This window comes from Myodes glareolus, chromosome 19 (genome assembly GCF_982192425.1).
Source record: "Myodes glareolus chromosome 19, mMyoGla1.1, whole genome shotgun sequence".
In the NCBI taxonomy this organism is placed as follows: domain Eukaryota; kingdom Metazoa; phylum Chordata; class Mammalia; order Rodentia; family Cricetidae; genus Myodes; species Myodes glareolus.
Window position 1 is genome coordinate 43,144,491 of NC_142044.1, and position 26,408 is coordinate 43,170,898.

The 26,408-nt window shown below is 46.1% G+C and overlaps 1 long non-coding RNA gene across 1 annotated transcript; it reads left to right on the forward strand.

Annotated features, from left to right (window-relative positions):
* The first annotated feature begins 2,593 nt into the window (after positions 1 to 2,593).
* On the forward strand, positions 2,594 to 3,823 carry LOC125395738 (uncharacterized). The gene is made up of 2 exons (XR_014998138.2): positions 2,594 to 2,728; positions 3,296 to 3,823. It is a non-coding gene; the product is annotated as an uncharacterized LOC125395738 (long non-coding RNA).
* The last annotated feature ends 22,585 nt before the right edge of the window (positions 3,824 to 26,408 follow it).

Sequence of the window (26,408 nt, forward strand, 5' to 3'; positions counted from 1 at the left end):
ATGTTGGGTGTGTGACTGTCAAGGACTCCTGACTGGGAATCTACCTGGGAAGACCCAGAGAAGGTGCCACTAGAGAACCCACCAGAGACGGCACCAGGAAGGGTCCCCCAGGGGAGAGTCGTGGTCCTGCCTGCTCTGGGCCCAGAAACCTTTGCTTGCCCCTGCAATTTGTGACATTCCAGAATGTCCCCAGACATGTGGCTTCTATACACACAAGCCCTTGCGGTCAGCCTGAAGCAATGCTCTCTCATCTCAGAGTAAACCCGTTTGGGATTTTATTTTCTCTCCCTCTTTGTTTATCACTCCGAGCATCTGCCTGAACCTCCCCCCTCCCTCCAGCTGAGGCTCGGAGTGGAGGGCAAAGGCTCTCCCACAACACGAGAAGCCAGGGTGGTGGCCTTTTGTTAAGGGCTTTCATCCTGGTCACGTGGATCAAAGCAGTAGTCCTCGGAGACAGCATTTTCTGGTCCTTTCCAGACTAGCGACAGCCTGGGAAAGGAGCCAGCACAGTTCTGGCCCCCAGTGCTAGTTTAATGAAAGAAGATAAGGATAGATATGCAAAGAGCATAACTGTAGTCACTTCTACTGATGCTTTTAGTCCTGATTTCTGCCTGTAAGATAGGAGTTTACCTGTTCTGTGGATGGGCAATACTAGCACAGAGAAGTACACTTACTGGTCTTAAGTTACACAGCAACACACGGAGTCTGGCTGACTGATTCTCTTGTTTTTTCTCCAATCCTTCCCTGGGTCATCCAGGGCCATTGGGTTGGTAAACAGTGGGACCTCAGGGAAGATCAGGCTATTGTTTCCTCCTCTCTTGCCAGCCTCACCTCAGAGTCACTAATGTGGAAATAATAGTAGTTAAGGACATGCTCTGTCTTAGCTGCTGCTTAGAGCATTATTGAGGTAGGTGCTACCAGTGTCCTCACTGAATAGAAGAAACAAGGCACAGAGAAGGAAAGCAACTCAACTAAGGACACACAGCCTGTGCATCAAAGTTAGGATCCGAGAGTAAGTAGTTCCCAAAGACCGCTCTGTTGTTTGAGACAGTTTTGAGCTGTAGCCCAGGCTAGCCTAGAGCTCTCACTCCTACTGCTTGGCCTCTGGAGTTCTGGAATCACAAATATATATCACCAAACCTGTTTAAAATGAAAACTTTTTGTTATGTGTGCTCTACCACAATCCAGTAAGCTTTGGAAAGAAGCGGTTACAGAGGGAGAAAGAGGCACAGTTGGGGAGCGTTTGCTGAGCATCCCTCAAGCCCTGAGTTTGGTCTTTAGTTCTGCATATGATGTGGGTGAGGGTGGGAGGGTAGGACCAATGGTCCACGTTCATAATCCTGGCACTGAGAAGACAGACAAGAGGATCAAGAGTTCAAGGTCACCCTTAACTACATAGTGAACTAAAGTCTAGCCTGGGCTACATTTTTTAAAAAATATTTATTTATTTATTATGTATACAATATTCTGTCTGCATATATGCCTGAAGGCCAGAAGTGGGCACCAGACCTCATTACAGATGGTTGTGAGCCACCATGTGGTTGCTGGGAATTGAACTTAGGACCTCTGGAAGAGCAGGTAGTGCTCTTAACCTCTGAGCCATCTCTCCAGCCCCTGGGCTACATTTTTTAAAGTGGTCTTTCTGGCATTCAGGAGGCAGAAGCAGAAAGATCACCAGTTCCAGGCCAGCTTGAGCTACACAGAAAGACTCCATCTCAAAAACCAATTCTTTTTTAATTTGTCATCTTTGACTGTCTGGGGGTCCCCTGGCGTTGGAATTGTGCGCTCTCATTAACTGTCATTTCATCTCCAGAATCTTTTCAGCTTACAAAGCTGCCACTCAGGATGAGTTGGACAATAGGTCAATAGGTCCCAGTCCCATTCCTTGCACCCTGGAGCCACCATGCTCCCTCCTATCTCTGTGCCAACCATGATGTTGTTGTTGTTGTTGTCTGTTTTGTAATTTTGCACCATCTCCCCTGTGTAGCCCTGGCCAGCCTTGAACTTGCAGCAATCCTCCTGCCTTCCCTGTGGTGGGAAGGGAACCCTACTATCGGGAGAATCATGATGTGTGTCTCTTTGTGACTGGCTTATTTTTCTTAGCAGTGTCCTCAGAGTGCCGTACAGTGTCCCACGAGTGAGCATGGTCTTTCTGTTCCAGGCTGACGAAGCTGGGCATGGTGAGGCAAACCTTGTTGCACTGTCAAGGTGAGTCAGTGGACTACACTTCCCAGTTTAGATCCCAGGAGAACATCCAAGTGCGAGGTCCTAGAATGCTCTTTGGAACATTGTTATAGGTACCCTTGTTGCTAGTAGCCCCAGTTTGAGAGAGACAGGGTCAGCATCTTGCGCTTGGCCCTTCCCAGAAGTCCTGTGATAAACATGTATCATCTGACTGGTGTTGCCTCCGGAACTCAGTGCTCTGTCCTCAGCTGTTTCCCACTGTGAGGCGAGAACCCAAAGCCAGGAGGCCAGAGAGGAGTTTATTGGTTCACATAGCAAAAAAATCCAGCATGACCTGGACTCAAGTGTCTGGATGGAGTCCCAGTCAATGTGACGAGAGTGAAAAACTACATGGGTCAGCAGACAGTCAAGTCCTGCACTGCAGCCTCTGTCCCCTGCTTAGTGAGTGATCCTGCAGTCTGTGCTGGCTAGTTATCTGTCAGCTTGGCACAAGTTAAAGTCATTTGGAAAGAGGGGACCTCAAAGGAGAAGATGCCTCTATCAGGTTGGTCTGTGAGCAAGTTTGTAGTGCGCTTTTTTTTTTTTCCCAACAAGGTTTCTCTGTATAACAGCCCTAACTAGCTGTACTGGAACACACTCTATAGAGCTGTCCTCGAACTCACAGAGATTCACCTGCCTTGGCCTCCTGAGTGCTGGGATTAAAGGTATGCACCACCACCACCTCACACATATCTTTTTTTTCTTGATTGATGATTATTGTGGGAGGGTTCAGCTCTTTGTGGGTGATGTCACCTATGGACTGGTGGTCCTGGGTTCTATAAGAAAGTAGGTTGAGCAAGCCAGGAGGAGCAAGCCAGTAAGCAGCACCCCCTCCAAGGTCTCTGCTTCAGTTTCTGCCTCAGGTTCCTGCCCTGGCTTCCTTCAGTGATGGGCTGTGTTGTGGCACTGTAAACTGCAACAAACCCTTTCCTCCGGTTGTTTTTGGTCATGGTGTTTGTGCACAGCAATAGTAAACCCGACTAAGACACAGCCCAATCTTCAGGATACCACGGAAGCACAGGAAAGAAAGGTAAGGACTTGGCGAGCATACTTCTTTTCCTCCCTTGTTCAGTGAAATATGGTCTGCAGTGTGGAGCTGGCAGCTGGGCAAAGGAGAAACCAGAAACTTGTCCGAGGCCAGTGGTGTCCTGGAACAGCTGGAGAAGTGTGTGAGTGAGTGGATCCCAGCCCATGGATGCCCATATAGGGCATTAGGGTGAAGGAAGAGCTGCTACCCCTGAGGGAGTGTTCTCCTTACCTTACTGGAGTGTCAGGGAAAGCCCAGAGGGGAGGAGTGACTCAACCCTGAATACCTCTGCTGCTGGGGAAAATCCACCACAAGACTTGCAAACAGCTCATTTCCTTCCCTAGCCTGTGACTTCAGAGAGTGTTTATACTGATGCATGGTCAGGACTTCAGAGGTAACCTTTGATGGAACTTGAATGTTTTCCTGGTGAACCTGAGAACAAAACATGATGCTAGCTTTCTGTGGGTGAATTCCAGCCCAGGAGACAGCAGGACACATTTGCTGTCCTCATGCAACTTAGGAGGTGGAAAAGTAACTTTGGTTTATTACACTTTTATTATTCATTATACTGTACATACTTTGTGTTTATATTAATAACATTGGTGTGTGTGTGTGTGTGTGTGTGTGTGTGTGCAGGCAACTTCCAGAGGTTCAGTTCTCTCCATCCTATCAATCCTGGGTTCGAACTCAGCTTGTCAGGCTTAGTTAGCGGCAAGTGCCTTTACCCACGTCCCACAGCCATTATAGTTACATTGACAGCAATAGTTTAAAAACATTTCCGGGGCCGGAGAGATAGCTCAACTGTTAAGAACATTGACTGTTCCTCCAGAGGACCCGGGTTCAATTCCCAGCACCCACATGGCAGCTCACAACTGTCTGTAACTCCAGTTCCAGGGGGCCTGACACCCTTACATAGGCAAAACGACAATGTACAATAAACAAATAAATTAATTAAAGATAAAAATAAACATTTCCATGCTGGGCCGTGGTGGCACACACCTTTAAACCCAGCACTGCGGAGGCAGAGGCAAGCAGATCTCTGTGAGGCCAGCCTAGGCCAGCCTGATCTACAGAGTAAGTTCTAAGATAGTCAGACTTACACATAGAAATCTTATCTCAAAAGCAAAAAAAAAACAAATAAAAAGCATTTCCACAATAACACTTTTTTTTTTAAAGACAGGATTTCTCTGTGTAACAGCCCTGGTTGTCCTGGAACTCACGGAGACCCATCTGCTGCTGCCTCCTGAGTGCTGGGATTAAAGGTGTGCACCACCACTGCCTGGTCCCCAAAGCTTTCTTAAAGCTTTATATATATATTTTTAAATTATTATTTATTTATTATGTATACAATATTCTGTCTGTGTGTATGTCTGCAGGCCAGAAGAGGGCACCAGACCTCATTACAGATGGTTGTGAGCCACCATGTGGTTGCCGGGAATTGAACTCAGGACCTCTGGAAGAGCAGGCAATGCTCTTTACCACTGAGCAATCTCTCCAGCCCCAAAGCTTTATATTTTTGAGACAGCCTTGCTACATTGCCCAGGCAGAACGAGAACTTGGCATCCTCCAGCCTCAGTCTCCTGAGTAGCTGAGATTAAGGTCTGTGCTACCAGGTCCAGTTTTGTCTTTTTTTTTTTTTTTAATGTATGGACCATACAGAAACCCATGGTAGTCTAGATTTGGCCTGTTTGCTGAGTTCTGGTCTTCATGTATGCAAACCCCACCCCTCCACTTATACTTTTAAATTTTATACACTATTTATAAAGTCATCTCTAAGTTATAGTGATCAGACCCTCTACTGCACTCTATATTTTAATTTTTATATGATTTTGAGGGCTTGCAGATTCCCAATATTGCTTAAATTGTGGAAGTAATAAAACAATTCTAATTCACTCTGGTTTTGCTCAGGCTGGCCTTCAACTCACTATTGGGTGAGGCTGGCCTCAGTCTGCACAGCCTCCAGTCTCTTTCAAGTGCTGGGATTACAGGCATGCATAACCCACGCAGTTTCTACTTCACCTTGAATAGGTATGTGAATTGCCCATTCACTTTCTTGGCCTATTAAAAATGGTTTACTTATTCTTCTGGCAAAACTCTGGATAGTTTATTCATAATAACTTTTGAATTAGTTTCTAGTGTGCTTTTTCTCTCACTTTAAATGCCTTTAGAAGTTGATAAAATATCCTGAAGCTTATTTACAAGAGAGAAAATTGTGGTTGGGTGTGGTAGTATACTTGGGAGGTAGAGGCAGGAGTGTCAGAAGTTCAAGGCCAGGCTTGGTTACTCGAGTCTGTTTCCAAAACAGAAGGAAAAGAAAGAAAATTGTAAAAGAAAAGATTCTTGAGGGGTGAAAGAGTATGTTTCCTCTGAGACACTATAAATTGATGTGAGTGTGTGTGTGCATGCATGCATGTGTGTGTTTTTTGCTAGGGATCAAACCGAGAGCCTCACACACGCCAGATAAGTTCTCTACCACAAAGCTGTATCTGTAACTTCATTTTTAAAAGTACAGTCATTAGGGGGCTGGAGAGATGGCTCAGAGGTTAAGAGTACTGACTGCTCTTCCAGAGGACCCAGGTTCAATTCCCAGCACCCACATGGCAGTTCACAACTGTCTGAAGATCCAGTTGCAGGGGATCTGACACCTTCACACCGATGAACATAAAATAAAGTTAAATAAACCATAAAAATATTTTAAAAAAAAACTACAGTCATTAAACTTTTTTTCTTGTTCTGTCAAAACAACAAAGATTTAGAAAGATGTATTTTGCTAGTATAAGGCAGCTGGCTGAGGGTTAGTAGCCTTGGAGGCCCTCGTGGTCAGCTTTGGAAAGCACCTCTGTAGCCCTACAACCATCGTAACTGCCCCTCCTTTGGCCAACTGGTCAAAAGAATGAAATACTTCTGGGCTTGGGTGGAGAAATGACATTCTGATCTGCTCCAAAGATAAAAGCATTACATTGTGTACCATGTCTCCTCCCCTCAGAGTTAATCCAGGGGTGGTGAAAAGGTTTAGTGGGTAAAGGTACTTGCCCATAAGCCTGGCAACCTGAGATCAACCCCTAGGACTCACATGGTGGAAGGAGAGAACCAACTCTTTTATTGTTTGTTGCTTTGTTTTTAAAACAGGGTTTCTCTGTGTAGTCCTGGCTGTCCTGGAACTCATTCTGTAAAACAAGCTGGCCTCGAACTCACAGAGATCCCCTTGCTTCTGCCTTGCCACTTGTGGTTCTTGCGGAGGACCCAAGCTCGATTTTCAGCACCCACAGCTCACAATCATCTGTAACGTGAGTTCAAGGGGATCCAACACCCTCTTCTGTCTTCTGCAGGCACCCGGCAACACATGTGGTACACATACATACACACATTCAGGAAAAATATAGGTAAAATAAATCTGAAAAGAAATAGAAGAGATGGGGAGGTTAACCCAGCTGACTGGCCTGTCAATCACCAGGACAGGAATTTACTCCCTGCAAAAGCTGAAGGCATGCTAAAGAGATGGGAGGAATAATTATCCCCTTAGTGAGATAATGTACTTGTTCTTCCCAGAAGTCTCTCTGTCAGTGCAGGCACTTACATGGCCTTGCAGCCTGCCTCCTTTTCTGAGTTCTACAGAATAACTGTTCCTTTTTCTTCTCCACTCTCTTCTTTTTGATAGTGGCTAAAAGTCTAAGCATGCTTTCTCTGGCACTCTGGGCTTTCTCACTCTTTCTCTGAAGTCCTCTTCCCCATCCACCGGATGGTTCCTTGCTGACCTCCATTGCTGAACATGCAGTCTTGGATCTTAACTCAAAAGTCATGACTTCCTTTCTTAAATTAATCTTTATTTACTTGTGGGAGTGACACAGGCATGCCAAGACATTTGCGGATGTCAGGTGTCAGAGGACAACTTTCAGGAGCGAGTTTTTCTCCTTCTACCATGTAGGCCCTGGGAATTGAACTCGGGTCTTACCAGGCTTGGTGGTGAATGCCTTTACCCACAGAGCCTTCTCACCAACCCATTATTTTCTTCCCCTTCTCCATTCCCTTTCACATGCCAGTTACTGAGATTTACAGCTTGCCTGACCTATTACTTTCTCTCAAACTCTATCCAAATTATCTGCAAGCTTTCTTCTGAGTTTGTTTCTAAGTTCACTTATTAACAAGACTAGGAATCCAAAAGGGATCCCTAGTGATTCTCTGTTAACACTAGCTTTCTGGGCAAAGTGCCTGGCACATAGAACATAGTTAATGAATAGCTCTAATTACTAAAGAATAAAGGGTTTCCTTTATTCCACCTGCTAAATATTAATGCATGAAGCAATATGAGTTGAAATAGGATCATTTAAACCATTTATTATTATTGTTACTATATGAATGCTTTGTCTGCATGCATGTCTGTACACCACATGTGTATCTAGTACCCATAAAGGCTATAGGAGGGCATTGGATCTTCTGGAAGTGAGCAAGGTTACAGATGGTTGTGAGCCACCATGTGGGTGCTGGGAACTGAGCCCAGGTCCTCTGCAAGAACATCCAGTACTCTTAACTACTAAGTCATCTCTCCTGCACCCTGAAATAGGAACTTAACCCCAGTGAGTAGAAGTAACAAGGAAACAGCATAGCAATTTAAAGAAAGAATGCCTAGTAACTTGTTGAAGTCTGCTCTGTGCTAGATGTGGTGTAGGTGTTTCCCTTACACCATCTTACCAATGGTGCTGCATGATGGGAGAGAAAAGGGACCCTCCAATGAGTGAAGTAACCTGCCCAGGTCATCCAGCAAACAAGAGGCCGAACTGGAGCCAATATTAATGCCTTTCCATTGTCATCCATGTCACTAATTAACTTCACTAATTAACACCAGTGTCGTGCTTTTCTGTTTATAAATGTGTCTCAAGTCACCTAAGACTTTGGACCACCTTGCCAGGCATGTGGCATCTACAAAATGAAGCTCCAGGAGGCCACTTGGTCCTAGCCACACTTGGCCTGGCCCTGTGCCTTAGAAAACAGTCATGGAATCCCGACAGCAGCTCCGGCCATTCTTTCTTCAGCACTGACAAAGTAAGATTCAGAGCGGAGTGTGAAGCCCCTCAGGTCCCACCACAAGCAACTCAGAAACAGGTGTAGGTTGTTGTGCCAGGCTTTGAACTCAGGATCTTGCCTACGGCAGGCAAGCACTCTAGCACTGACCTACTACATTCTTATTTTCTTCCTTTTTATTTTTTATTTTATTTTATTTGGAGATGGTTTTACTATGTGGCCCTGGCTGTCCTGGAACTCACTATGTAGATCAGGCTGGCCTTGAACTCATAAGATCCACCTGCCTCGCTGGGACTAAAGGTATGTGCCACCATGCTCTGGTGGGCTTCTACTTTTTTTGGTTTGTTTGTTTGTTTCTTCTCTTAGTTAATTTATTCTTATACAATTTTACACACACACGTATACAGTGCTTGCATGCACTGTTACACTTTGATCATTTTTGACCATTGTCTTCTTTTCTCCCTCCCTCTGAAGCCCTACTTCCCAACAAGTTCCTCTCCCACTTCACGTCTCCCGTGCCACCTATTGTATTTAACTAGGGCTGCCTGGAGGAGATGGATGATTTACTTGAACATGGGCAACTTACCCATGACTACACCATTAAGGAATATGACCTCCTCCCAGTAAACATTACCTGTAACATTAAATGTAACATAAACATTAACTACTCAGGGAGGGGTGGGACCTTATGAGCCCCTGCTCCATCCTGGATGGAATGTTGATGGGTGGGAATCTTGTGTTGGTAGCCACTGCTGCATTGAGTTCATTGGCGCAACAGCCACTCATCCAGAGGTAACTAGGACGTCAGGCTTGACCGACCACAAGCGCCTTTTCCGTGTCCATTCATCAAGAAGCACAAGAGTTTGTAAAAAAAAGAGGCTCCCCAGCATCTTTCATTTGAAGCCTGCCCACAGCTCCTCACGCACGGATTAGGAGGGCGTTGTTACTCTCTTTTTCTAGCCTGGAGTTTCGAAAGGTCACACAGTTAACCTGTAGAAAGGACAGCAGCAGAGCCAGGTCCACCCATGAGTGCCCGTGGCAGGAAAGGGGCGAGGCGAGACAGTCAGCCCAGTTCAAGGTCAGGCAGCAGCCTGCAGCCTCCTCCCCGCCCGCCTCCTTCTTGGCTCAAAAGGCTTCTCTCCAACCGCCCTGGTGTCTCCAGCTCCCAGATCTCTCCTACTGCGGTGCGCGACTGTGCCAAACCGTGCCAGCTCACTCAGCGCGGAAATCTGCAACCTGGCGGACCTGTCGCGCCTTTGCAACCATTGGTGGCCGTAGAAGCGGGATAATTTACATATACGTTCTCTATTGGCTCGTAGGGCGGAAGTAGGCGGATGCATCTAACTTCACCTGCCTGCGGATGGAACGCGTGGAGCTTCTCGGCTGAAAAGGTGCCGGGGCGCAGAGGGCTTGCGGCTCAAGAGTCAGTGGTCACTGCACCCTGGCCGCTCCTTGTGGCTGTGAACCGATCGGAGCAAGATACAGCCATTGCCTGGTTACTTCTGGGGGCCGGAGGGTAGGCACAGGACACAGATTTCATTTTGAAACATTTTACGCCCAAATTGAACCTTGAGGCCCATCAAACCGTGAGTGCTTGTGTCTACACGTGTGTGTATATATACACTTGATAGTAGCCAAAAGGCCTAGGAAGTGGCAAAGATACTGAGATTTCTTTAGGCTCCTCGCAGAGATGTTTGTTGTTGTTTTATATTGTTTGGCTTTGTTTTGAGAAAAGGTCTCCCTATATATTCCTGGAAAGCCTGGATGGATGCTATGTAGCCTCATCTGACCTCAGACTCACAAAGCTCCTCCTGCCTTTGCCTCCCAAGTGTGAGGATTAAAGGGGTGCGCCAACCACCACAGCTCTTAGTTTATAAACAGCAGACCTAACCTGTCATTCAACACCCTCTACAACCAGCTGTAACCTCCTCCCACCTGCCCACGTACCCTGGGCCTGAGGCTGTAGCCACATGTGCTGGTCACCACCCAACCCACCTTCCCTGTCCCTACAGCCTTTCCTTTAACTCTGCTTTTGTGGAAACTTCCACCAGGAGTTCTCATCTTCAGGGATCTCCTAGGTGTCCCTTTCCCCCCATTCCTCATTGGAATTATCTCCCTCACACTTCCAGGACATCTACTCTATGTGCAGGTGAGGTCAGCTGTGAAAATTCTATGGGTATTGCCTCCCTGCTTCCTGTGAGTTCTTCAACCCAATCCCATTCACAGCCTTCCATTCTTGATGTTTCTATGTACGTATGTATGTGTGTGTGTGTGTGTGTGGTGTGTGCAGTATGTAGAGTGTGTGGGTGTTGATGCACACTTGTGTAGAGGCCAGAGGAAGACTTCAAGTGCCCTGCTCTGTTGCTCTCCATCTTGTCCCCTTGATATGCCGCTGAACCTGGAATTAGGCCTTCAAGCCACATTAATCCTCCCGACTAGCTCCTAGGAGTGCAGTACTGTGATAATGCTTGCCTTTTCACGTGGGTACTGGAGATTCGAACTCAAGTCCTCATGCTTGAGCAGCAAGGACTCTTCTACACTGGGCCGTCTCTCCGGACCCTCCTTCCACCTCTTGTCACTTCTTGGTCTGACATGGACAGAGCACCCGCTATCTGTCAGCTGCTGCTCTTTGCCCTAGAACTAGGGCAAGGAGCCACGGCTGGAAGTCCCCTGGCCAGTGAGAGTTTACAGTTTAATGAAGACAAAGTGGATACTGTGGCAGAGAGCACAATTTGTCAGCCAGTGGAAAAGGAAGGCCACAGCTGCATTTCCGCCTCCCCCTGGAAAGCGGGGGTGAGCCTGAACCAGGGCTAGAGGTTCAGAGGTGACTTTTGAGTGGAGGTGGTATCTTAGGAATGGCCTGAATGGTGTAAGGAGAGTCAGCAATTGAGATAAGAGCGCTCCTGATGGAGACAGCAAGATGGAGCAGTTCCTGTGCCCTGTCAGAGCACAAAAAATGGATACTGCATCCCAAAGGACAGGGGAGGGGGCGATAGCTCAGGAAGGAATGTGTGTGAGACCTTGTATTTCCCAGGAGTGGCCAGCATGGCCTCTGCTCGGGTCACTGAGCTGAGCTCTAACCAGCAGTGCATTTGGAAGCCCCACCCAGTGAGTTTTGCTTCTGCAGAAGGCAGCTCTAGACTTCAGAGGGAATTCTTGATCTGGACCTCGTCAGTGTGACCTTAGGAGCCACTTGGTCTACTTAGTCTACGTCTCCATCCAATGGGTAGGGTAATAACAGCCACCATGCCATGCTGGAGCATTGGGAGGTGTGAGGACTATATATGATATGATCCTTTAAAAATAATTTGGATGTGTGTGCAAGTGTTTGTGTATGTTATGTATGTATGGGTACCTATAGAGGCTAGAAGAGATGATCACGTCCCCTGGAACTGGAGTTACAGGTTGTTGTGACCTGCCTGACGTGGTACTGAGAACAGAACTCAGGTTCTCTGGAAGAGCACCAGCAAGAACTCTTAACCGCTGAGCCATCTCATTAGCCTATATTATTACACTCTCAACCACAAATATGATGCCGGACTGAGCTTTTTGCTCCCAGGACAAGCTGTCACGCTTTGGGGAGAATAAGGAAAATCCCACGTGTTCTTACTTTGGAGTTGTTTTCAGCCCTCAGTTGGACGCCTGATGCAGACCCTGCAGATATGAGAGGCCAGCTCAACCGTCTGCTAGCCCCGTAAATGTCAGCTGCTGTTGCCCCTCTGAAGCCTTAGGGACCAACTGGTGGAGAGACTGGGGGCAGAGTCGGACTCTCCAGCCCTGGGAAGTACTTGACTCAAGGATATTTACAGGAGGGCTGTCTCTGTCTCCTGGGCCTGCTCCAGACAGCTTGATACTTTGGCCCTTGTTCACTGGGAGACACTCAGTCTGAGCCTCCTGCTCCACTGCTGGGCACCTCCCTCTCTTGCCCAACCGCCCCGGGGTGGTTTTGTCTCATTTCCGTGGTTGAATGATTTCGAGGTTGAGGGGCTTTTCTTGGGCAATAGTGGTGCTGTCTCTGTCCCTCTTCCTCTGGGCCTCTCCCTCCTGAGCTTCTGCCTTCCAGAATCATGAAAGTCATGAAAGTCACTCTCCGATTTAGTCAAGATAACTGTCAAGATAATTTAGGCCTCTCCAGTTTGTAAGCTGTGGTCCCACAAATCTTCCTGGATCATCAAATCAAGTGCATTAGCTTGGTGAAGTTAACACATTGTTTCTTTCCCCCTTCCTCCTCCCCTCTCTCTCTTCTTCCTTTCTTTTCTTGTTTGAAACAGAATCTCATGTAGCCCAGGCTAGCCTTAAACTTGCTATGTAGCCAAGGCTGGCCTTCACCTCTTGATCCATCTGCCTCCACCTCTCAAATACTAGGATTAGAAGTATATTTGGCACTATACCTGGCTCACACCATTCCTTTAATAGATGAAGAATGCTAAGACCCAGAGAAATCAAGTGATTAGGTCATACAGTGGCCTTTAAAAAAAAAAAAAGAAAAAAAAAGAAAAGAAAGAAATGAAAAACAAAATTCATGTAAAAACCTTAACCTGGTGTGTTGGGTTTCTTTTTTAAGAAAGAAAGAAAGAAAGAAAGAAAGAAAGAAAGAAAGAAAGAAAGAAAGAAAGAAAGAGAGAGAGAGAAAGAGAGAAAGGAAAGAAGAGTTTGTTTGTTTGTTTTGAGGGTCTTATTCACTATGTGGCCCTGGCTGGTCTTGAGTTCTCTAAACATACTAGGCTGGCCTCAAATTCACAGATCTGCCTGTCTCCCTAGTACACCATCATGCCAGGCCATACGTACTAGGTTTCTTATCTGTGTAATTTTAATGTCACCCAGCTAATAAGTGGTGGAACTGAGATTCCAACTCAGATGTTGGGGAGCCAGGTCCAGGCTGCTCTGGACTGGGGGTTCTGTTCCCTCCTGTGAGTTCACCACCCAGCCGGGCTTGGCTGGGAAGGCAGCCTGGGATGCAGGCTTCCTTACATCGGAAGGGGCTTCGTGCTCTCTGGCCCATCTTCCCAGCAAACATGACCATAGCTACAGCCCTAGGCCAGGAGGAAGTGGAGTGAGGCCGTATGAAGCAAAGTAAGCCTCCAAGGGAAGAGTCTGAAGAGCCACTGGCACACTGAGTCAACCTTGCCTTGCGTGGTGGTGGCTCAAGGGGCTGTGCTTAACCACAGGCTGTGTGTGGGAGCAGCAGGCAGGCTGGTAGTTTTCACCTTCAAACACCCTTTCTACAGAACCAAGGAGGACATCTTTATGTTGTCTTTTCATTCTTTTAAGTCACAGCTTTATTGAGATATAATTCGCATGCCATAAAGTTCACCAGCTAGGCTGTATAATTTCATGGCTTTCAGGGGATTCCCAGAGCCCCACGACTCCCTCCATGATGTAGTTCCTAAACTTTTTCATTACCCTAAAGAAACTGCAGGGCCAACAAAATGGCTCAGCAGGCAAAGGAGCTTGCAGTCAAGCTTGGCACCATGACTTTTTCTTGGAACCAACGTGGCAGAGAGAACCAATTCCCTCAAGTGGTTCTTTAATCTCTACATGCCTTGGCATGAACACACATGTGTGTACGTGCACACATACCACACATGCATACATGTAAATAAATGTAACTAAAATCATCTAGTTAAAAAACTTCTGAATGGGGTGGTTGGAGAGATGGCTCAGAGGTTAAGAGCAGGGACTGCTCTTCCAGAGGTCCTGAGTTCAATTCCCAGCAACCACATGGTGGCTCACCACCATCTGTAATGAGATCTGGTGCCCTCTTCTGGCATGCAAACATACATAGAAGGAATGTTGTATACATAATAAATAAATGAATCTTAAAAAAAAAAAAACAAAAAAACTTCTGGGGTTAAGAGCACTGACTGCTTTTCCAGAGGACCCAAGTTCAAATCCCAGCACCCACATGGCAGCTCACAATTGTCTATAGCTCCAGTCCCAGGGGATCTGACACTCTCACACAGACATACAGACACACAGGCAAAACACCAATGCACAGAAAATGAAATTAAATTTAAAAAGAAAAGAAAAGAAACTTTGTACCCATTAGCAGTCACTGCCCACTCCTCTGCCTCAGCCCTTTCAACCACTGTGGTGCTCCCTGTGGAGGGTGGCCTTGAACTCCAAGCTTCCAGCTTCCACCTCCTGTGTTCATACTATCAACATTCACCACCCCACTGGCTTCATTCCTGTTCCTCATCAAATTAGAGTTCCTTTGGGAGGATGCATCATGTTTTGTTTATCTGTACACCAGTTTGGGAGCATTTGGGTCTATGTAATTATGTTATTATAAGCATTCATGTCCTGAACAAAAGAGCTGTGGCCCTAGGCCTTGAGATACCTTTCATTGTTTTCCACTACTAAAATAAAATGCCACAGACTGGGAAATAGATGAAGAAAATGAGTTAGGGTCTGCAGAAATGGCTCATTACATAAGAGTACTGACTGCTCTTCCAGAAGACCCAGGTTCAATTCTCAGCACCCACATGGTGGTTCTTATCTATCTGTAATTCTACTTCCAGAGGAGTGGGCACCCTCTTCTGGCTTCCTGGTGCACCTGGCATGCACTTGGTGCACAGACACACATACAGGTAAAATACTCATATATGTAATAAGTAGATAGATAGATAGATAGATAGATAGATAGATAGATAGATAGATAGATTTAAAATTAGATGTAGTAGTGCACACCTTTAATCCCAGCTCTGGGGGGGGGGCAAAGGCAGGAAGATCTCTGTGAATTTGAGGTCAGCCTGGTCTATATAGTGATATCCAGGGCTACAGAGAGACCTTGTCTCAAAAAGAAAACAAGGAAAGAAAAGAATAGAAAGAATAAGTTTATTTCCCACAGTCCTTTAAGGTAGGTAGTTCAAAATTAAAGCACCAGCATTTCGGGAGACCCTTTTGCTGTTAAGATGTGGAGGGAGCACATCAGGCATCGAGAGGGCTGGGGAAACCGGATTCCCTTTCCAAAGAATGCCCTCTGGAGAGATAACTCACATACTCACATTTTCTGTTTTTGTTTTTGTTTTTGTTTGTTTTGTCAGGGTCTCACTATGTAGACCAGGCTGGCCTAGAATTTACAGAATCTGCCTGCCTCCGCCCCACAAGTGCTGGGATTAAAGGAAGATGACATCACACCTGGCATCATCTTTTTATTTTGTCAGGGTTTCACACCGTAGCCCAGGCTGGCCTCAAACTTGTGTCGATCCTCTTGCCTCGGTCTCTCAAGTGTTGAGGTCACAAGTGTGCACTTCTTGAAGCCCCCACCTTCTTTCTACTCTCCTCCTAGCAACATTTCCACCTGAGTTGGGAGAAGACATTCAAACTGTCACCTGTGGCAACTCTGTTTTTATCCCTGGAAGAACTGCCATGCTTGTCTCCAGGGTGGTGCATTATCTTCCTGCCCTGTGTTAAGGCATGGCATCTCCAATGGCTTCTCTTTGTCTTTTTAAAAATTTCCATTATTTTTAAATATCTCTCTATCTCTTTATGCATTTTTGGTTTTTCAAGGCAGGGTTTCTCTGTGTAATCCTAGCTGTCCTGGACCTTGCTCTGTAGACCAGGCTGGCCTCGAACTCACAGAGATCTATCTGTCTCTGCCTCCTGAGTGCTGGGATTAAAGCACCACCACTACCCAACTTCTCTTTATTTATTTGTTTATTTTGCTGTGATGGAGATCCAGCCATTGTTTTTTAAAATTCTTTTTTTCTGTGTTTGGGTGTTCTGCCTGTTTGTGTGTCCGTGCCTGGTTCTCCACAGAGGGTGGAAGAGGGCGGCCTCTGATTTCCTGACACTGGAATCAGAAACAAGTGTGAGCTGCCATGTGGTGCTGGGAACCCAAACTTGGATCCTTTGCCAGAACAACGAGTACCCTTGCTGGCTGAGCCATCTCTCAAGGCCCCCTGCACCATTTTTATGTATTCTTCTTTTTCTTTATTTAGAGTGATTTCATTGCTTAAGTAAACAAGATAAACGTCCACCACGAGAGCAGTCTACAGATGACTCATGTTTCCAGTTGGGAGCACACACTTAGCCTTACAATAACAACCAATGGGTGAATTTGGCTCGCCATAAGCATCAAGAGGAATTCAGCATCCTTATCCTTTCTATTATTCTCGAGATGCTGTGGTCAGCGACAGCTTTCTTCATTTCTTTTTTTAAGCTTCCCTGTGGAAACTGAGACTTCCGCCCAGGCCGTCCAGGGTGGGGAGGTATGCAGTGGCTGTGGGCTGGAGCACTTCTGCCCTGGAGACAGCAAGGCCTGGCTCCTCCCTCTTCGCTGAGTTCCTGAGAACCACTTAACCTTTCTGAACATTTTCTCTATCTCATTATCTCCACATCCCTGCTGTCTTTCTCTCTTTTTTTTTTTTTCGGGGGGGGGGAGCACTAAAGATGAACCCAGGGTCTCATTCCTGCTAAGCACGCACTTTGCCAATAAATTACACTGCATCCCTAGTTTTCTCTCAGACTGATGTGGGATCTAAGGAGATCACAGGGTAGTTGGGTATATAAAGTTTTGAGCTTCCTTGTCCATTTTTAAAAAGTTATCTATTCCCAAAGGCTTGTTCTCAGTTCCTTCCTTTCTTTCTTCTTTCCTTCCTTCCTTCCTTCCTTCCTTTCTTCCTTCCTTCCTTTTTCCCTCCCTCCTTCCCTCCCTCTCTCCCTTCCTCTTTCTGAAGTACTGAAGATTGAACCTAGGGTCTCTCACATATATGTTGAGCCAGCCTTCTACCACTGAACATAAACCTCTTTTTACTTTTTGTTTTGAGGCAGAACTTCACTAAGTTGCCCAAGCTAGCCTTGCCTTGAATTTACTCTGTAGCTCAGGTTGTCCTTGAATTTTCCATCATCCTGCCACAGTCTCCCGAGCACCTATGGTAGACCTGGGTTGCCAGGCTCAGCCTCTCATTCTTTCCATCCCCTTCCCCCTCTCTTTTTTCCTTCCTTCCTTCCTTCCTTCCTTCCTTCCTTCCTTCCTTCCTTCCTTCCTTCCTTCCTTCCCTCCTTCCTTTCTTTCTTTTTAAATTTTTTTTTTTCAAGACAGGGTTTCTCTGTATAGGCTTGACTGTCCTAGAACTCACTCTGTAGATCAGGCTGGTCTTGAACTCACAGAGATTCACCTACTTCTGCCTCCTGAGTGCTGAGGTTAAAATCATGGGCCACCATTCCTAGCCTCTAATTCTAAATTTGACACTTGTTTCTTAGTGGGGACACTCATTATCCTTGGAGGGGAGGGAAGGACAGTGCACTGGAAGGAGACAAGAAGAGACTGTGTCTCCCTCCTTCCTTCATCCCCTTCCCCTCCCCCCACCTGTGACTCTGTCTCTGTCTCTCTGTGTCTCTGTCTCTGTCTCTGTCTCTCTCTCTCTCTCTCTCTCTCTCTCAGGCTCTGGGTTGTAAACTTCACCTGAGTGTCCAGTTTTTCTGCCATAAAAAGGAGATTAGACACACCTCGCAGGGCTATTAGGATCAAATGGCTTTTGGAAAGCATTCAGCCAGTGGCTTGCACCGTCATTAAAACAGTACGAGGCATTCATCTCGCCCCTGCAGACTGAGTTAATGCAATGGCAGCTCAGGAGAGGCATGCAGCTGCCAGGTTTGGAGGAGCAGACTCAGAAAAGGTCGGTCATGCCCTTGTGTCCCAACCACCGGAACAGAGGCGTGCTTAGAGTTCTCTGCAGGTAGAGGGGAAGGGCGTGGCAAGGCGGCTTAAGCAGAAGGAAGTGGTGAGTGGCAGTGGGGCAGGTGGCAGGGGCCCCTTTCCTGCAGGGTGATGGGGATGGGAGGGGGCCAAGTACTGCTGGACTGAGAAGGTTGCCTTGTGGTCCCATTATTTTCGCCCATGCTGGTGCTTTAGAAGTGAGTGACCTGTCTGCACTGAGGGTGGAAATGGACTGGCCTTTGTCTTATAAATCCAGATCAGGAGCCGGCAAGATGGAGCGGCGGATAAGGGTACTTAGCACAAAACCTAAGAAACCCGAGTTCAATCCCTTGGAACCTACATAGTGGAAGAAGAGAACCCAATCTTGTAAGTTGACCTCTGGCCATTATGTATGTCCCGACACATACATAATCAACAGTCAATCAACCAACAAACCAAATCAACCAACCAAACCAGAGGGAACATAGCCTTGACTCTCTTCTCCCGGAGCACACATCCAGACCTTTGGGAATCCAAGGCCAGGTGGACACAGGCTAAGTGAACATGGCCAAGAGGTCCACGAGGGGTAAAAAGACATGAAAGTCACAGCCGACCTGACAGGGAAGCAGAGTGACAGAAAGGAAAGGGCTTACTTGGCATTCTCCCCCTGCCATTTAATTGTCTGGGAACTTTGGCAAGTCTCAGCATGTTGTGCAGGCCTCGGTTTACTCATCTGTGAAGAAAAGGTAAGCGGAAGCCTCCTTGAACAGTAAACAGCAAGATGAAATGAGGCAGCGTGAAGACACGATTATAAAATCTCCCTGCTGCACACCTTCATGTAGCCTGCTTATTACTGGAGTTTTGGAATGGGTCAATCAGATATGGTCTTTCCATAGAAGGAGATACCACTCAGCCATAGGAAAGAGTGAGGTACCCACAGATGCTCTGATGCAATCGTGTTTCTCAAACACCAAGCTAAATAAAAGCAGCCAGACACAAAAGCCCACACGCCGTGATGCCATTTCTATGGAATGTTCTGAAGAGGCCAATCCATCCAGAAAGTTGATTAATGGTTGTCTACTTCCAGACAGGGGTGGGGGGTGGGATGGAGAAGGTTGGGGAGATGGGGAGTGACTACTGATGAACATGGGGTTACTTTGTGGGGGAGGGATGAAAGTATTCTAGAAGCAGATGGTGATAATGATCGTGCAACTTTAAGCAGACTGAAATCCACAGAACTGAATACTTCAGGTGAGTGAAATCTGTGGAATGGGAGTTCTGTCACAATAAACCTGCTTAGAGGAGCCGGCAGCATGTTTGTGAGTTTGGTTCCCAGCATCGGTGTGTGGGCCCACACAAATGAAGGATTGTACTCTCCAGCGTGGCATTAGTGTAGTGGGTTCACATGCATGCTTGCAATCTTTATTGGCTTATTTGTCTGTTTATTCACTATGAAGACACTTATTGTAGGTCTTTCAAGATTCCCTTGGAATCAAGGTCCCACGGAAACACACACACACACGCACACACACACACACACACACACACACACCCTGATTATGTCCTTAGGAAAGTCATCAGGAGGCAGGCAGATGGAAGGGGTGAGGAGGATAGCAGAGAGCCCAGAGCGGAGGGCGCCGTGCCAGATGGGAGGATCCAGAGAGGTCCCTGGAGGCAGATCCACACTCAGAGGCCTAAGGGAGAAGGACAGGAGCATGGAGGCATGGCGACCAAGCGGGGCTCTAGGCCCTGTGGCCAAACAGGCACAGAAGCCATTGAACTAGAGATATGGGATCATGTTTGTTGGCTGAATGCGAGTGGGAGGACCCCTGATGATTGCCCTTCGTGGGGCAGAGGAGGCAGGCATGGCGTCTGTGGCTGGTGCACAGCGATTGCTGAATAACAAAGGATGTGAAAGAATGCTGGATCACTGCTTCAATTAACTGCCTCTTGTGACCTTTCAAAGTTTGTTCCAGATAGGCTCTTGTTCTGTATCCCAGGCTGGCCTTAAACGTGTGATCCTCTTGCCTCGGCCTTAGGACTGCTGGCATCACAGCGTGTACCACCATGCCTGTCTAGAGTTTAGCATGTGCTTGTACATGCTAAGCAAGTGATCTACCACTGACCTGCACCCCAACTCTGTAGAGACTCTAATGTGGGATCTCCTCAGATTAAATGCATTGTTTTTTGTTTTGTTGCTTTCCTTTGTTTTGTTTTCCCTAAGACAGGGTTTCTCTGTTTAGCTCTGGCTGTTCTGGCTGTTTGTAGATCAGGTTAGCCTCAAACTCACAGTGATCCATCTGCCTCTGTCTCCCAAGTGCTGGGATTAAAGATGTGCACCACCACTGCCCAGCAAACTTACTGCTTTTTTGTTTGTCTTCTTTTGAGACAAGGTCTTCCCAGGTAGCCCTGACTGGCCTGGGACTTACTATATAGCCCAGGCTAGCCTCAGACTTGTGGCAATCCTCTTGCCTCTGCCTCCTAAATGCTGGGATTACAGGTTTCAGTCATCAATGCTGGTTGCTTTTCAGACATCATCAGGACTTAGACCCAGCAAGCAGATTTGACTTAAGTGGCTCAGGGTATCTCAGTTCTTGCCCTTGGCTTTAATTTTATTGATGAATTTATTGCTGGTTTCAAACCGGGGGCTTTGTGGGTGCTCACTGCACCCTGTTGCTACACTCAACCTCCCTGCTCTGGGACTTCCCGTTTCTATGAAGCCCCTACAAGAGAGGCTGATGCTGCAACCCCACAGTCCAAGGGCCTTGCTTTCCATAACAGGCTCTGGCCCTTTCTAGGCCCTACCACCTTCTGAATGATACTTCCCCCTCATCCTGCATGGACTGCATCTTCTTCCTGTTGGCCTTGTGTCTGTGTCCTGGAATGAGTCCCCTCAGCCCTTCACTGGCATGCTCTCCTCCACCCTGGCTGAGCCACCTTTGCAAGCCTTGCAAGCATAAGACTCTTAGAGATGCCATTCTGGGTCACTGACTCCAGCACCTGCCATGTAGTCTGACCAATCAAAAAGTCCTTAGGCAACACCACATTGAGACACTAGAAAATGACCTGTTGGAAGCAATAAGACAGTAGCCCACATCTTCCTTGTCCTAGCAAACACTGACACTATCTGTGGTGGTCCCTTTGCCAATGCTTGACACATATAGCAAGTCACAATCGTCAGAATAACCCAGTTTTGCAGGGAAGGTCGCCAGCACCATCTTAACAGTGAACACTGTGGCACAGAATAGTTCAATATAGGCAGAGTCTGGATTCACCCAGAACAGACACACAGCAGAAAAGGAGAAGTCCTGCCAGACATGACACAAACATGTCAGAGGTGAAGCAGAGGGAAAGCTCTCTTTCTAGTAGGGATTGGGGATTTGAAAAATGGGTGGGAGCCCAGGAGTCAGAATCATCAGAGTCACGCTGAAAGCAGCCGTGAGACAGACAGTGACTTGTCTGGTTGATAGTACAGTGAGTGTCTTGGACAGATGGCCATGCAGGAGCCACATGGCTTGCTCAAAGGCTGTGGATACTTGTAGGGGACCTGGGGCAACAGTCTAGGAGTCTGAGATTCACTGAAGACACCAAAGAGGCTCTTGGGCAGGCCAGAGTAAGACCCTTAGAATTGGACCGTGTCGTCTTCCGCAGCAACTGAGTTTTGTGAAGCTAGTTGCGCCTGCGCTCATGCATACGTGTCACACACACAAAAATAACTGATAAAATAATTTTTAAAAAGACGTTCTAATTTTGTTATGTATGTGTGAGAGCCTGCATATATGTGTGTGCAGCATGTTTGTGCTTGGTACCTGAGGAGGCCAGAAGCTGGTACTCGGTCACCTGTCACTGCAGTTACAGGCTTCGAGCTGTTGGGAACAGAACCCAGGTCCTCTGTAAGAGCAGCTAATCTTAATCTCTGCATTGTCTGTCTGGTTATCCTTCCTTTTTTGAGACAGACTCTTACTATGTAGCCTTGGAACTGGCTATGTAGACCAGGCTAGTCTCAAAACCACAGAGATCTGCCTGTCTAGGTTTCCTAAGTGCCAGAATTAAAGGTATGAGACATCATGCCCAGAAAAAGAAAAGAAAACAAAACAAAAAAACTTAAAAAATAAAAATAAATAAAAGTTTAAGGAAAGAATTCTTTTTGTTTTGTTTGTTTGTTTGTTTGTTGAGATAGAGTCTCTCTATATAGTCCTGGCTGTCTTTGAACTCACTCTGCAAATCAGGCTGGTCTCTAAGGTACAAGATCCATCTGCCTGAGTTCTGGGATTAAAAACCCAGGGCTCCGGTTTTTGGTTTTTCGTTTGTTTGTTTTGTTTTGTTTTAAAAGTACATTCAGATCCTATAAGACACTGGAAACAAAAAGACAACCCACGGGCTATAGGAAAATCATACAGATGATGAGGGATAAATATACAGACAGAGAAGTCTGCCACTTAAAGCCCCCACCCAGTCTGATTAAAAGTTCGAAGGGGCCCTGGTGGTGGTGGTGCACGCCTTTAATCCCAGCACTCCGGAGGCAGAGACAGGCGACTCTCTGTGAGTTCGAGGCCAGCCTGGTCTACAGAGCAAGTTCCAGGACAGCCAGGGATGGATGATGCACAGAGAAACCCTGTCTTGAAAAACCAAACCCCCCCAAAAAACAAAAACAAACAAACAAACAAAAAACCCAACCTAAAACAAAAAATAAAAATTTATGAAGGGTCAGACATGGTGGCTCACTCCTTAACTCAGGCAGAAGGTAAGCCGGTGGCTTTGGAGCTAGGGAAGGAGAGAGAGAATGCTGTGTAGTGAGTACAAAGTTTCATTCAGTCCTGGTAGGCGGAGTCTAGGGATGACAGTGATGGGTGGTACAATAAACACATTCAGTGCTACTGAGCCACACATTTAAACATGGTTAAGAATGTTTTTTAACTGTAGTTAAAAAACACTGCCTTTTCTTCCAGAGGACCTGGGTTCAATTTCCAGCACTCACAAGACGGCTCACAACCATCTGAAACTTCAGGTTCAGGGAATCTGATGGTCTTCTGCTGTCCCTGGATACCAGGCACACACATGGTTTACACACATAGATGCTGACAAAACACCAACACACATAAAATAAAAATAAAATTTAAAAATGGGTTCTAGCATGTTAAATTTTATTGTGCATATTTTAACACAATTTTTATTTATTTCTTTATTTTCTGTTTTTGAGACAAGAGTCTCTCTATGGAGGGCTGACTGTCCTGGAGATTGCTAGGTAGACCAGACTGGGTGCGAACTCACAGAGATCCTCCTGTACGTGCCTCCTGAGTACTCAGATTAAAGGTGTGCACTGCTACACCTAAATAACACATTTTTTATTTTTTATAATTTATATTTTTATTGATTTTTCTAATCAGCATACAAAATAATGGATTTAATGGTTACACAACACAGATATACAGATACACATATACAAATACACACAGACACACACACAGATATGCACACACAGATACACACCCACTCCTCCTCCCACGTACACCAATAATGAAAAGAGAAAGCATGGGGGCTGGAGAGATGGCCCAGAGGTTAAGAGCACTGACTGCTCTTCCAGAGGACCAGGGTTCGATTCCCAGCACTCACATGGCAGCTCACAACTTTATGTGACTCCAGTTCCACGGAATCCAATGCCCTCACACAGACATATATGAAGACAAAAAAAAAACACCAATGTACATAAAATAAATAAATTAAAAAAAAAAGAAAAGAGAAAGCATGCAATATATGTCTTTCTTCCCCTCTTACTCTTCCTGTCCCCTGTCCCCATCTTTTATACCCCTTCCTTGCCCAGCATAGCCCCTTCCTACCTTCATGTTTGAAATTAGAAAATTAGGTTTTAAATTTCTAATCCTCCTGTTTCTGCTCCAAATGCAGGGATTATGGTCATGATTGCATCACCATCTCTAGCTACAAGAATTATATTTTTAAACTTAGTTTCTGCACATGAGAGACAACATATGTTATTGTCTTTCTCAGCCAGGTTTATTTCTCTTAACACGATGCCCTCCAGCTCCACCCATCCTCCTGGGAATGGCGTCATTTTGTTTTATTCTTCTTTAAGTCTAATGTCCATTGTGTATATCCAGCACCACATTTGTTCCAGTTGTTTACCTGGCGATGGGCATCCAGGCTGGCTCCATAGTAAATATGGGTGTGCAAGTATCTCTGTGGCAGGCTGACCTAGTTTCCTTCCGAGTGTTTCTTACAATTTTTAAAAGTTGAGAAAAAAGAGAAAAGATTGCTAATTTGGAAGCCTGGGTGGAACATGGACTTGGCAGTTACCTCTGTGATTGGTACAGTTGCAGATGGCAGAGTGGGTTGGAAATCCAGGAAAGGAGTCTCAGGAAGCAAAGAAAAGAGCTGCGGTTGGTCACAGTGGGCAGTGCAGCGCTGAGGGCCTGGGCAGCTGGGTTGCACTTGCCTGGTCTGAACGCCAATTCCACTGCTTAGTAGATAGGTCACTTTAACTTTGCTAAGTTTCACTGCCCTCATTTGCAAAATGGAGATAATATCATTGTGAGGATGAAATAAGATAATTCTTCAATAAGGCACTTAATATAGGGCCTACCTATATATTTTTGACACCGTAAAAAACTCTTGTCAGTGTGCTTCTCTGGTAGAGGGGTGGGTAGTGCAGGCTGAAACCATTCAGAAGGAACCTTAGCAGAGGAACTTGTGTTCCTGCAGTGTCCATCCACCTAGGTCATCAGCTAGGGAGGAGGCAAGAAACTCAGTTCCCTGGAGTTTCTAGATCTTTAGCAGGTGGGGCATGTGACTGTTGATCTCTCTCTCTCTTTTTATGCCTGCATAGTAATCAAGTGTAGGCCATTTTATATCCACTTTATTATTATTATTAATTTTGAAGTCAGGGTATGTGTAGCCCAGGTTGGCCTCCAGTTCACTGTTTGCTGCAGAGTTTTTGAATGTTCGGGGTGTTGGAATTATGGATATGAGCAATACACATTTTTATATTGATTTTTTTTCCTACTATGCTTTTTTTTTTTTTTGGTTGGGGGGACGACAGGGTCTTACTACATAACCCTGGCTGTCCTGAAACTCATAAGATCTACCCTACTGCTACCTCCCAGGTGCTAAGCACTAGGATTAAAGGCATGTGCCACCAAACCTGGCATTTTTTTTTTTAACATTGAAAAATTTATTTTGTGTACATCAGAGGACAACCTGTGGGGAACTTGAGTTTGGCAGCAAGCACCTTTACCTGCTGAGCCATCTTGCTGTCCCCTTTGGCTGCTTTAAGCTCCCGTGGCTGTTTCTGTACATCCTTTGATGGATGGAAATAGTCATTTTGTTGTTGTTGAATAAATCTTAGGGTGGAACTGCTGACTCTTGAGGTATACATGAAGCTTCAGTAAATAAAGCCAAGGACTGGCTTGCTTTCTCTTTCTTTTTTGAATCAGGGATTCATGTAGCCAAGGGTAGCTTTGACATTTTGATCCTCCTGCTTCCACCTCCCCAATGCTGAAATCACAGGTGTGTGCCACCATGCCTGGCTGACATACTTTCCCCAAGTGGTTGTAGAAACACATGATTCTACAAGCAATTGATGAGTTCCACTTCCTCCCCATCCTGGATAATGCTGGGCACTTTAATTATAGTCAGACACTCAGGGGTGTGTGTGTGCTGCTATGGCATCATAGTTTACTTTTTGGGGGTGGAGGGTTTTTGTTATATGTATCCAAAACTGGCCTCAACCTTGCAGTGACTCTGGGATTACAGGCGTGTGCCACCACATAGGGCTTCCTCACTGTTTTCAAGTGTATTTTCTGTGATAATGATGCACTCCCCTCTTCTCTCTCTCTTTCTCTGTGTGTGTGTGTGTGTATGTGTGTGTGTTTCAAGACAGGGTTTCTCTGTGTAACAGCCCTAGCTGTCCTGGAACTCACTCTGTAGTTCAGGCAGGCCTCAAACTCACAGAGATTCACTTGCCTCTGCCTCCTGAGTGCTGGGAATAAAGGTGTGAGCCACCATGCACTTTTTTTTTTTTTAAAAGTCTGTCCTTTTCTTAGGAAACTGTGTGTGCATGTTATTACTAATTGAACCCAGGCCTTGCACATGCCAGATAAATGCTCTACTGCTAGCCGGGTGGTGGTGGCGCACGCCTTTAATCCCAGCACTTGAGGGACAGGCAGATCTCTGTGAGTTGGAGGCCAGCCTGGTCTACAAGAGCTAGTTCCAGGACAGGGTCCAAAAGCTACAGAGAAACCTTGTCTTGGGGGGGGGGGCGCTCTACTGCTGAACTACATCCCCAGCCTCTTGATGATCAGTCTTAAAAGTAATTCTTTGCTATTTATTTCACATATTTGAACCATTTGTCTGTGTAGTTCAAGGTGGTCTTGAATTATCCTCATCCTCCCTCAGCCTCTTAAAACTCTGATCTACCACCCACAAACCCTGGATGTTTTCATCTGTTTTTCTTTTGAAGCATTTGGATTTTGCTTATCAACT